Source organism: Agelaius phoeniceus (assembly GCF_051311805.1).
Source record: "Agelaius phoeniceus isolate bAgePho1 chromosome W unlocalized genomic scaffold, bAgePho1.hap1 SUPER_W_unloc_1, whole genome shotgun sequence".
Lineage (NCBI taxonomy): Eukaryota > Metazoa > Chordata > Aves > Passeriformes > Icteridae > Agelaius > Agelaius phoeniceus.
In genome coordinates, this window is record NW_027509866.1 from 1,271,989 (window position 1) to 1,284,234 (window position 12,246).

Sequence of the window (12,246 nt, forward strand, 5' to 3'; positions counted from 1 at the left end):
TTTCCTTTCCACTCTGAATCTCTGAGAGTTTTTTTGTGCCATCCTGGCCTCCAATTGTCTCCACTTTGCTCTGCCAGTGGGCACACCCAAAAAGCATCTTTTAGGTCTATCACGCTAAACCACTGGTGTTCTGGGGGGATATTACTCAGTAGTGTATAGGGGTTAGGCACTACTGGGTAAGGATTCACTGTTCTTTTGTTCAGTTCTCTCAAATCCTGGACAAGCCTGTAAGTCCCATCTGACTTCTTTTCTGGTAATATGGGTGTATTATGGGGGAGACGTACATGGTTCTAAGGTCCTGTCCTCAAGTAGGTCCTGGATCAGCGGCTGTAGTTCTCGTCTCCCTTCCCGGGAGAGTGGATATTGCCGTACCCGAACTGGATGGTTCTCATTAACTATTTTTATTACTATAGGTTTCATGTTCAATTTACCTCGGTTTTTTGGTTTTGCCCACACCATCTCATGAATTTTCTCCTCATCTTCTTCCCTTAATTGGAGAAGCTTAACTATCATTTTCCCTTACTCTAGAAGCACTCCAATGTCAAACTGCACCTGTAAATCCTGTCCTAATAAATTTCACCCTGCATCTGGAACTAATAGAATGTCCCTCCTTCCTATTTTCTTTGTTCCCTCAAACTTTATTTGCTTTACAACTGAGGCTTTGAACCCTTTCCCTTTAGCACCTACTACTTGCACAGTATCTTGACTCTTTCTGCACCCCTTTGGGATTCTACAAACACAAGTTCTTTCAGTCCCTGTGCCTACTAAGAATTCAAATTCTTCCTCCTGGGGATCTATTTTTAAAGTTATCAAGGGCTCCTGATGGTATTCTGTCCCCAGGAGGTAGAGCCCCTGACACCCCTAGTCTTCCACTTCTCCTTTTTGCTCAGTCTCATAGACCCTCAGATCCTTTTCCTTCTGGGGGCAATTCTTTCTTATATGCCCACTCTCTTTACAGGAAAAGCAAACTGGTCCTGGGTTCCTTTGTTTCCTAAACTCTCATTTTTCTGTGGAGGCCCAGGGGCCTGCATCCTCCCTCCACCTATCTTCCCGCACTTGGAATCTCCCTCCCTTACCTGAGTTGTTCTTTGCATGCTGGTTTACTTCCCTAATGGCAGTTACCATTACCTTTGATTTTGCCCTGGCCTTCACTTCATCCCTTTTTACATACACCTTCTGTGCTTCCCTTAAAAGGTCTTCTAACCTCCTTTCTTGCCAACCATCTAACTTTTCTAACTTTCTCTGTATATCTGGCCAGATGTGAGTAAAAAAATTTGTCTTTAGTAAGATCTGTCCAGCCACCGTGTCAGGGTCAACCCCTGAATACTGCCTTATATATTTCCTCAACCTTTCTAAACACTATGTGGGGGTTTCTTTGCTCTTTTGCTGCTCATTGAAAGCCTCATCGGCATTTTGGTTAAGTGGAGCTGCTTCTTTGATGCCTCTTATAATCAATGTTCTATATTCCTCCATGTCTTGCCTCCCCCCAGTGCTGCTGTGGTCGCTGGTGGGGCGCACTATGGGCATTTTCAGATCCCTAGGAGGTCCTTGCACATGCTCCCTTTCCCATATTTGTATCCCAGCCGCTCGGATCATGTGTCTTTCTTCTGGTGTGAACAACATAATCATTAATGATTGCATTTCCTCCCATGTATAAATATTGGGCCCCAGAAACTGGTCTAACTGCTCTGTGGCGTCGTGTGTTTTAAAATGTTTATGTGAGTTCAGTTATGAACTTGTTTATCCCTTCTATAAGTTAGAAATATGGTTTGGCCCTCGGTTCCCCCCGTGTACTTCCCTCATAATGGTTTCTCCCTAAGTTGGTTACCCCTTGTTTTCCCGCCAATGGCTTTGTCCCTCAAGGTGACTGATCCCTTGATCCTTCCCTTTATGCCCTTATAAGTTTATTTCCTCCCTCCTGGTGCTGCCCACTTCCCCTGTCTATCATTGCAACCACCCCTCTTTATTTCGAGAACCTTCTGTGTCAATCATCCCTTACTCAATGTATGATTTGCCTCCAGAGGCTCTTCCCTCCCTTATGTAATCCTTATTGGTCCAGCTGTGTCCCACGCTCCTCCCCTGATCTCCGTTTATTGGTCACCTTGAGTCTCCTCCTGTCACGCTCATTCCCTTTATCAGTGCCTCCCTAAGCCGTCCTCCTCTGAAACCCATCACTGGTCGGGCCTGGGAAATAAAGCACCTTGGCATCCACACGAGTGTGCACTCTCTCCTTCCTTTATCTCGGGACTTGGTAGCCACGCTCTTGCCTGCGCCCCCCAGGCCGCAGACAGCACCACTACCCGAGGGTTTTCGAGGAGAACCTGGGGGTGGCAGATCTTGTGCTCTCCTCCGGCCACACACCGGGAGCAGCTGGCCGGCATTTGTCCAGCTCCCGTGGCCGCAGAGCAGGCTACAGGGAAAAAGCTTTTCCTGAGATCCAACCTGAGCCTGCCCCGACTCAGCTGCAGCCGCTCCCTCCACTCCTGTCCCTGGGCACCAGAGGGAAGAGGTTCCCACAGCCCCAGCCAGGGACCCGCTCCCAAGGCTGCTGCCATGGCCACCAGGGCTGCCACCAGCTGGGATGCTCGCTTTCCACGGGCCGGGCTTCAGGAATGGGATTCCCCAACTTCCTGCTCCCGCTAAAACCGCGCTGCCCTCGCTGCCCTCCTGTCTCCCATGGAAAGCACAAAAGGCAAAGATCCCGGGCTGTGAGAAGAATAATTTAATGGGAACAGCAACGAGATAAGGAAAAAAGGGAACAGAAACAATATTGATAACAGAAGGGATCAATAAAACTGTTTACAGGGAAAACTACAACATCAACTAATGGCTCTCCCCAGTTTCGTATTTCCCCTCCCTGGAAAGGACACCCTTCTCCTCAGGAAGAGAGAGAGAGAGAGTCCCTTTCCTGCCCCTGGCAATGTTCTCAGGTGGGAGTGAATGTAATGACAGGACCATTGCCAGACCCTCATGTTCTTCCATCCCAAATCATGTAATTGGCAGGGCCAGGAAAAGGTACAGGTGTCTTCCCAGCATGGATCAGAGGGAAAATGGATCTCCAGGGCTTTTCCCAATATAGATCCTCCAATGGGGAATGAAGCTGGAGCAGTGCACAAAGCTCCTCCTGCACTTGGGGCATTTGCAGGACTTCCCTTACTGGTGTCTCTGTTGGTGTTTGGTGAGGTCAGAGCTCTGGGTGAAGCTCTTCCCACACTGGGGACACTCGTAGGGCCTCTCCCCAGTGTGGATGCGCCGGTGCCTGATGAGGGTGAAGTTGCGCTTGAAGCCCTTCCCACAGTCAGGACAGCGGAAGGGCCTCTCATCAGTGTGAATGCGCTCATGCAGGCGGAGATTTGAGCTGGTCTGAAACCTCTTCCCACAGGTGGGACACTCGTAGGGTCTCTGCCCAGTGTGGATGCGCTGGTGCCTGATGAGGTGGGAGTTGCGCTTGAAGCCCTTACGACAGTCAGGGCAGCAGAAGGGCCTCTCCTCTGTGTGAATCTGCTGGTGCCTGGCGAGATCAGAGCTGGTGTGAAACCTCTTCTGACACTGGGGACACTCGTAGGGCCTCTCCCCAGTGTGGATGCGTTGGTGGATGATGAGGGCAGAGCTGCAGCTGAAGCCCTTCCCACACTCCCCACACTCGTAGGGCCATTCCCCAGTGTGGATCATCTGGTGGCTGATCAGGGTGCTGCTCTGCCTGAAGCTCTTCCCACACTCCAAGCACTTGTGGGCCTTCTCCCCATTGTGAAGCTGCTCATGGACCACCAGCTCTGAGCTCTGGCTGAAGCTCTGTCCACCTTCCTGGCTCAGGGTGGGTCTTTCCTCCTCAGAGCACTCTGGGCTGGGTTTGGAGCCCCTCCTCTTGTGGGATCTCTGGGGATTTTCCTCCACATTGGATTCCTGTGCCCTGGAGTCACGCAAAATGGCCTCTTCCATGAGGTCCTGCCCTGGGGATTTTTCCTCCCTGGTCTCCATCCTCAGCTTCTTTTCTGGGGGAGGAAGGACAAGGAGAGGATGGGATTTGCCTCCGTGCCACAGGGAAGGGGAAGGAGATCCCCCCAGTGCATCCCCAGCAGGACAGGGTTGGCAGCAGGGTTGTCCTGCAGCCGGGGGCTGTGCTGGGCTGGGAGATGGAGCAGGAGAGAGGGGGAAAGGGGCACTGACTTCCTCCTCACCTGCCTGAATGTCCCGGGGCTCCTTCCTTTTCCTTGCAGCCTCCTCCTCCATCTGGCAAAGGTTTGGGGATGTGAAATCCTGTTTTGGGAGGAAAGAAAGGGATGAGCACATTGAATTTTGTAGTGGTTTCAAGGCAAACCTGTGGAGGGTCTAGGCGATAATTACAATTTAATAAGAGAATGAAGATCAAGGCAATGATACAGAAACACTGCCCTAAACTGACAGAGTCAGGATATAACCTGACACCCTGCTGGTCAGGCTGGTATCAGCAGTCCCATTAAATGGTGGCTGCAGTCCTGTTGGAGAGATGAACGTGATTCTGTCCAAGCAGTGATCCTGTAGAAGGGTCTGGTCTTCCTCTGAAGGTCCAGTGGTGGTTCTGGAGCTCTTGTCCTCTGGGAATCCAGTAGGCAAGCTGCTCCTGGTGTTGCAAGGCTCACCTTATATGCAGGTAGGAATGCTTGGATCCTCCCCCTGGGCGGAGCATCCCACAATGGGAGGATGGAATTTGATCAGTCCTGCAGTGACACTCAATGGGCCATTCCCAGAAGATATCTCCCCTGGAGGGCGTTATCAGGGCTGAGTCATGGAAGAGATCAAGAACACTGCCCCACCTGTTTCTAGCAGTTGATGAAGATGGGGATTGAAAACATGGATTTGGTTCCATCTTACACTGCAGCCTGAAACAGTGGGGGAATCCCTGCTCAGGGGGTGAACACCACCCCCCTTACCCAAACTGGCTCAGGTGTAAAACCCCCACCCCGGGAAGGCCACACACACAGGGGACAATGTCACACTTGCCCTGCCCCAGGGGAGGTCTCTGTCCCTGTCACCCTGTGGCTGTCCCCCCTTTTCTCTTTCACAGGCTGGGAGGCTTTTTGAAATGTGAGAATAATTTTTCTCTTTGTCCCTGTCACCTTTGTGACAACTACACAGAGCTTTCCCTTCCTTTTCATAATCTGTGTTGGGCCAAATTTCCACATTTCTTCTTATCAGAATGTGCCAGCAGCTGAGCTGGAGCTTTCAGGCACCAATGAGACTTGGAATTGCCACAGAATTGTTTGTACTGTCAGTTTATTTAAGTTTGGGATTTGTTGCATTTCCATCACAAGTGACTTGTGGGAAGAGAAAATTCAAGGCATTTTATGTAGGGTAAAGTTTTTTTTTCTGACAAGAAACAGCTTTATTTTGTCCGGTGCCCAGGGGATGCTCAAGAGGTCTCTGTGCCTCTCGCCCTGGGGGATGCTTGGGAGGAGCTTGGGGGGGGTTGTCCCTGTCTCTGTAACCCCCGTCCATTCCCCAGGGGTGTCCCTGTCCCTCTCACCCCAGATTTTCCCCCCTCTCTTTCCTGTGGGATGATGAAGCCCAGCTGCCCTTTTCTTCTGGTGCCTCCTCCTCTCCTCGGCTGAGGATGTCAAACTCCCCAGGAGCAGGAAAATCTCCATTCCCTGTTTGCTTGTGGCTGCAGCCTGGAACATCTACCCAGAATGAAGGACTTTCTGACAGCCCTGCTGAATGACACTGGGAGGAGGTTTGTGAGAAGGGGAAGAAATTGTATTTTGATAGGAAATAAATATGCAAAATTATTTCTTTCTCTCATATTCCTTTTCAGTCTGTTCTGTTGTGTTTTCAGAGTGCCACCTTCTAAGCTGATTGTCTTTGTGTCCCCCTTTCTCTCCTGCCTCTCTTTGCCCGCTCTGTTTCTCTCTCAGTGTCTCCCTTGAACCAGGGCAGCTCCCACCAAAGACCCTGCCCTGATTTAATTCCCAGTCCAGGAGCTACAACAACCATGGGTGAAGTTATGAAGGCCAGCAGTGAAATGTCACTGTAAGATCTTGCTCCACTTGACCTTTGGCTCCTTCTTGAGAGCTTTGCCTTCCAGGGCAGGAACATCTTTTGCTGGCTGGGAACTGGAATTCCAGCCCCTGGCAGTGTGTGCCATGGATCCCAGAGGGGCATTCCCGAGGCTGCCAGGGTGCTGCTCCTGCCGTGCCTCCCAAGGAGCTGTGCAGGGCCAGGGGACAAGGTCCAGCAGCTCTGTGGGCTCCCAGAGCACACGGCAAAGGTGGCTTTGATGGACATTTCCCAGCACCTTCCCCGCTGGAAGCAGAGGGAGGGAGGAAATGGAAGCGAGTCCCAGACAAAATCTTGGAGGGATTGGGCTGGGAATGGACCCTGCCCGTGGGTTACGATTTCGCGAGGGAGAGACGCCTCTGCCCCAGGGAAGGTGCGAATGAGAGCGTGGGAACGCAACCTGTGGATCTGCTCGAACTTGGATTGAACTGAACAAGAAATGGGGAGGAGAGAGGGAGAGAAAGAAATCGGGAAGAGATCTCAGAGAGAGAAAGAAATAGGAAAGAGTTCTCAGAGGGGGAGAAAGAAAGAGGAAAAGGCTCCGGCCCGGACTCCGCAGCTCCCAGGGCCACCCGCAGGGCGCAGCGCCTTTCACAATTCCAGCCAATCAGAGGAGGCGCTGAACAATTTCCAGCCAACCAGAGCTTTTCTCGGCGATGACTCACCGGTTGCCAGGCGGACCCGCAGAGCCCAGCGGCCCCGGAGCGGAGTTTGGGGCTCGGGCCGGGGGCACGGATCCGCCCCGGGGGGGTCCCCGAGCCCCCTGCCCAGCCCTGGGGCCGATCGGGGGCTCCCCCACCCAGCAGCCGGGGCCGCGGGGCCGCGGGGCAGAGGGGTGGGAAAGGGGGGTCCGGGCTGGCAGCGGAGGAAATGCGGGAGGAAGAGGAGGGAGAGGAGAAGCAGGAGCGGGAGCGGGAGCGGGAGAATCCCGGCGCTCGCAGCGCCCGCACGCTGAGCCTGCAGCAGCCCCTGCCCCGGGAGCATCGCCCCCAGCCCCGAGCCGCAGGTGAGGGCGAGGCCGAGCTCGCCCCGGCTCCAGCCAGGGGTGTCCGGGAGGATTTTTTTGGAGCGTGTTGGGAGCCGGCAGATCCCGGACTCGAGCCCCGGGTATCTCCGGGCTCCCTAAGAGGAGCTTTTTCGGGGGCAGAGGAGCCGCGATCGCCCCTCGGGAGGGTCCCGGGGGGTCCACGTGGGGATGGCCCGGTACCGACGGGGCGGGACATTGGTTTTGGGGATCCCCGTGAGAGCCGGGGCTGTGGAACGGGGGACCCCCGGGGCGGGGAGAGGGGAAGGGGCGTTACCGGAGCTGGGGCACCCCCGGCAGCCCGGAGATGAGGCGGGGACGGGACCCCCTGACCCTGACAGGGGCGCGTCCTGGGGTGACTTCATGATGCTCGTGCCCCATCGGTCCGTTTAGCCCAGAAATGAGTTCTGCACCTTTAAGGCTGGTTCTGAGAGCCAAGGGGAGGAGGAAGAAGCTGCAGTTTGTTTTCAGACACTGCACTCACTCCTCCGCATTCCGGCTCCTGGATGGACAGAGGGCGGGACAGAGCTCTACTTTGCTTTTAGTCAGTTTTTAGCTCTCTGAGGCAGAGAAGTTCCCTGGACTGTGTTTTTTCTTTTTCTTTGGAGCTGTTTAAACCTGCTCTGGACTGAACACCCAGAACACCACCGGCAGCTCCCGCCTGTGGCCCACCTGGCCGAGCCTGGGCCCTGGCATTTCCAGCACTGCAGAGACTGAAAAGAGACGGATAAGAGACTGATAAGAGACTAATAAGAGACTGATAAGAGACTGATAAGAGACTGATAAGAGACTGAGTGAGCTGAGCTACAGCCCAAGGAGGAACATTCCGAGTTCATCATCTCTTTTGGAGAAGTAAGAAGTCTTATTGTTTAATATTTTTCATTTGTTGTGCTGGTGAATGCTTTGCCTGCTAAATAAACAGATTTTTTTTCGCTTTTCTCCGAGGAAATCTTTTCTCGATCCGGCTGCGGTAGGGGCTGCTTGTATTTGCTTTGTAGAGGAAAATCTTTTGGAGATTTTCTCCCAAATTTGCCATAAACCAGGACGGGGTGTTGGGAAGAGGGGGGAGCCCCAAGTGGCTGGTCTGGGGTGAGGTTGGAGAAGGGGACCCCAAACCCCCCAACATCCCTAAGTAGGACCCTGGAGAGGGGGGATCCCAATGACCCCTGAAGATCCCCAGCAGCCCTGAGATGGGGGACCACCAGAACCCCAGAGGGACGAGACTGGACATGGGACACTCCTGGTGGCTTTTTTTGATTCAGTCTTGATTTTTGGAGGATTTTATGGATACCAGATGACTCCTAGAGATGGACTTGTGTGGGTGGAATCCCCAACCGAAGGCATTCACACCTTGTTTTTCCCCAAACCAGGATTTTCCCCAAACCATCCCACAGTGACATCCCCCCTGTCCCGCTCTGGGTGAGCTCAGTCCCAAACCAGACCCTGATACTGGTCTCAATCTCACTCCATGTTCAGACACACTCACAGTTCTGTATTTAATCCCATCCCAGTGCCAGACTCGTCTAGCCCCAGACCCAATCCCAAGCCCAGCCCTAAAGCCAATCCCATGTCTAGCCTGAACCCCAATCCCAGCTCTAATCCAAATCTCAGCCCCAACTCCAAGCCCAGCCCCAATTCCAGCCCCTTCCTAAATCCTCAGCCCCAAACCAAATCCCAGGCTCAGCCCTTCTGGGGCTTTGGGGGTGTCTCTGTCCCTGTGACCCCGATGATGTTTGGGTGGGGTCCCAGCAGGGCTGAGAGGGACAGAGACCCCCCCGGCCTCCCCAGGGGTGAGAAGGTGGCAGAGCCCCCCCAGCCCCGAGCAGCCTCAGCGGTGAGAGGGACACAGAGCCCCTGGTGCCCAGCCCTGCACAGGCATTGCCTGAGGCCAGAGGGATGAAGACCCCCCGAGCATCCCCCAGGGCCAGGGGACAGAGAGCCCCGAGCATCCCCTGGGCACTGGACAAAATAAACTTGGCAGAAATCAAACTTAAGTCTGCATAAATCGCTTTGAAGAATATTTGCTCTTCCCACAAGTAACTTGTGATGAAAGCACAAACAACTCCCAAACATGAATAAACTGACAATCCAAGCACAGATGTGGAAATTCCAAGTTTCATCAGTTCCTGCAGAGCTCCAGCTCAGCTGCTGGCAGGTTCCAATAAAAGAAAAGTGGAAATTTGGCCCCATATGGATATTGTTAAAAGGAAGGGAAAGCTCTGTGTAGCTGTCACAAAAGTGACTGGGATGAAGAGAAAAATGATTCTCACATTTGGCAAAGAAGGCAAGCTTGGGAATTTGGGAGTTGTTTGGGAATTTAGCTACTGGAGTTGGGCTTCTCGTAGGACTTTTAGCAGCCTTGTGTTCCTCAACTTGGAGTGAATGAACCTTGTCAGTCTCACTGGTAGCATTTGCCCCCTTTCTTCCAATGATTTTTTCAGACTTTTCAAGGAGGGATAACAAAATATTTTCTTTACACTGGCCACCCACAACAGCCATTTTCCTCATCAGTTCTCACATAAATCGCTCAGAGGAAGCTGCGTCCAAGTTTCCAAGAGTTCCTCCAGAGGGAACCACAACCTCCTCAGAGGAGGGAACCATGCTGTTGTCAAAGGCAACTGGGGTCAAAGAACAGTGCCCTGAACTCACTGTGCCAGAATAATGTCGCAATCTGGTTAAGAAAATCATAAGAGAGATGCCTTTGCCCCAATTAAGGTGCTAATGAGACCAAATCCAAGGTCGGCTTTAAGCAGTAATTAGGCAGTAAATGTGAGGTAGAGAGAGAGTTGGAAAGAAAGAGAAAAGGGAGGGACAGGGACAGAGACCTCCCCTGGGGCAGGGCAAGTGTGACATTGTCCCCTGTGTGTGTGGCCTTCCCGGGGTGGGGGTTTTACACCTGAGCCAGTTTGGGTAAGGGGGGTGGTGTTCACCCCCTGAGCAGGGATTCCCCCACTGTTTCAGGCTGCAGTGTAAGATGGAACCAAATGCATGTTTTCAATCCCCATCTTCATCAACTGCTAGAAACAGGTGGGGCAGTGTTCTTGATCTCTTCCATGACTCAGCCCTGATAACGCCCTCCAGGGGAGATATCTTCTGGGAATGGGCCATTGAGTGTCACTGCAGGACTGATCAAATTCCATCCTCCCATTGTGGGATGCTCCGCCCAGGGGCAGGATCCAAGCATTCCTACCTGCATATAAGGTGAGCCTTGCAACACCAGGAGCAGCTTGCCTACTGGATTCCCAGAGGACAAGAGCTCCAGAACCACCACTGGACCTGCAGAGAAAGACCAGAGCCTTCTACAGGATCACTGCTTGGACAGAATCACGTTCATCACTCCAACAGGACTGCAGCCACCATTTAATGGGACTGCAGCCACCACCCTGACCAGCAACAGGGTGTCAGGTTATATCCTGACTCTGTCAGTTTAAGGCAGTGTTTCTGCATCATTGCCTTGATTGTAATTTTCTTATGAAATTGTAATTCTGGTTTAGACCCTCCCCAGGTTTGCCTTCAAACAAGTACAAAATTCAGTGTACTTATCCCTTGTTTTCTTCTCAAAACAGGATTTTCCATCCCCTAAACTTGGCCAGATGGAGGAGGAGGCTGTGAGGAAGAAGAAGGTGCCCCAGGAGCCCCAGGCAGGTGAGGAGGAAGTCAATGCCCCTTTCCCCCTCTCTCCTGCTCCATCTCCCAGCCCAGCACAGCCCCCGGCTGCAGGACAACCCTGCTGCCAACCCCGTCCTGCTGGGGATGCACTGGGGGGATCTCCTTCCCCTTCCCTGTGGCACGGAGGCAAATCCCATCCTCTCCTTGGCCTTCCTTCCCCCCGGGAAGGAGCTGAGGATGGAGACCAGGGAGGACAAATCCCCAGGGCAGGACCTCATGGAAGAGGCCAATTTGAGTGGCTCCACAGTGCAGAATTCCAACGTGGAGGACAAGTCCCAGAGATCCCACAGGAGAAGGGGCTCCAAACCCAGCCCAGGGTGCTCTGAGGAGGAAAGACCCACCCTGAGCCAGGAAGGTGGGCAGAGCTTCAGCCAGAGCTCGGAGCTGGTGGCCCATGAGCAGCTTCATGATGGGAAAAAGCCCCACAAGTGCTTGGAGTGTGGGAAGAGCTTCAGGCAGAGCAGCACCCTGATCAGCCACCAGATGATCCACACTGGGGAATGGCCCTACGAGTGTGGGGAGTGTGGGAAGGGCTTCAGCTGCAGCTCCACCCTTTTGACCCACCAGTGCATCCACACTGGGGAGAGGCCCTACGAGTGTCCTGAGTGCCAGAAGAGGTTTCACACCAGCCCTGATCTCGCCAGGCACCGGCAGATTCACACAGAAGAAAGGCCCTTCCACTGCCCTGATTGCGGGAAGGGCTTCAAGCGCAACTCCCACCTCATCAGGCACCAGCTCATCCACACTGGGGAGAGACCCTACGAGTGCCGCACGTGTGGGAAGAGGTTTCGGACCAGCTCAAATCTCCGCCTGCATGAGCAGATTCACGCGGATGAGAGGCCCTTCTACTGCCCTGACTGCGGGAAGAGCTTCAAGCACAATTCCACCCTCATCAGGCACCAGTGCATCCACACTGGGGAGAGGCCCTACGAGTGTCCCCAGTGTGGGAAGAGCTTCACCAGCAGCTCTCATTTGACAAGACACCAACGGAGCCACCAGTAAATGAAGCCCTGCAAGTGCCTCGATTGCAGGAAGAGCTTCATGCACCACTCCAGCTTCATCCCCCATGGGAGGAGCCAGATTGGAAAGAGCCCTGGTGTTCCATTTTCCCTGTGATCCATGCTGGGAAGACACCTGTACCTTTTCCTGCCCTTTGCCAATGACCTGATGTGGCACTGAAAAACATGAGGGTCTGGCCATGGCCCTGTCATTACATTCAGTCCCACCTCAGATCATTGCCAGGGACAGGAAAGGGACTCTCTCTCTCTCCCTGAGGAGAAGGGTGTCCTTTCCAGGCAAGAAATATTGTAGCCAGGCAGACCCTGTGAGTTGTCTTGTAGTTTTCCCTGTAAAGTTTTATTTATTCCTTCTATTATCAATATTGTTTCTGTTCCTGTTTGTTCCTTATCCCATTGCTGTTCCCAATAAATTGTTCCTATCCCAGCCCGGGATCTTTGCCTTTTGTGCTTTCCATGGGAGGCGGGAGGGCAGCGAGGGCAGCGCGGTTTTAGCGGGAGCAG

At 53.2% G+C, this 12,246-nt stretch overlaps 1 pseudogene; it reads left to right on the top strand.

Moving 5' to 3' along the window:
- Positions 1-11,728, top strand: part of LOC129133491 (uncharacterized) — a 264,314-nt pseudogene extending 252,586 nt beyond the window's left edge.
- The last annotated feature ends 518 nt before the right edge of the window (positions 11,729-12,246 follow it).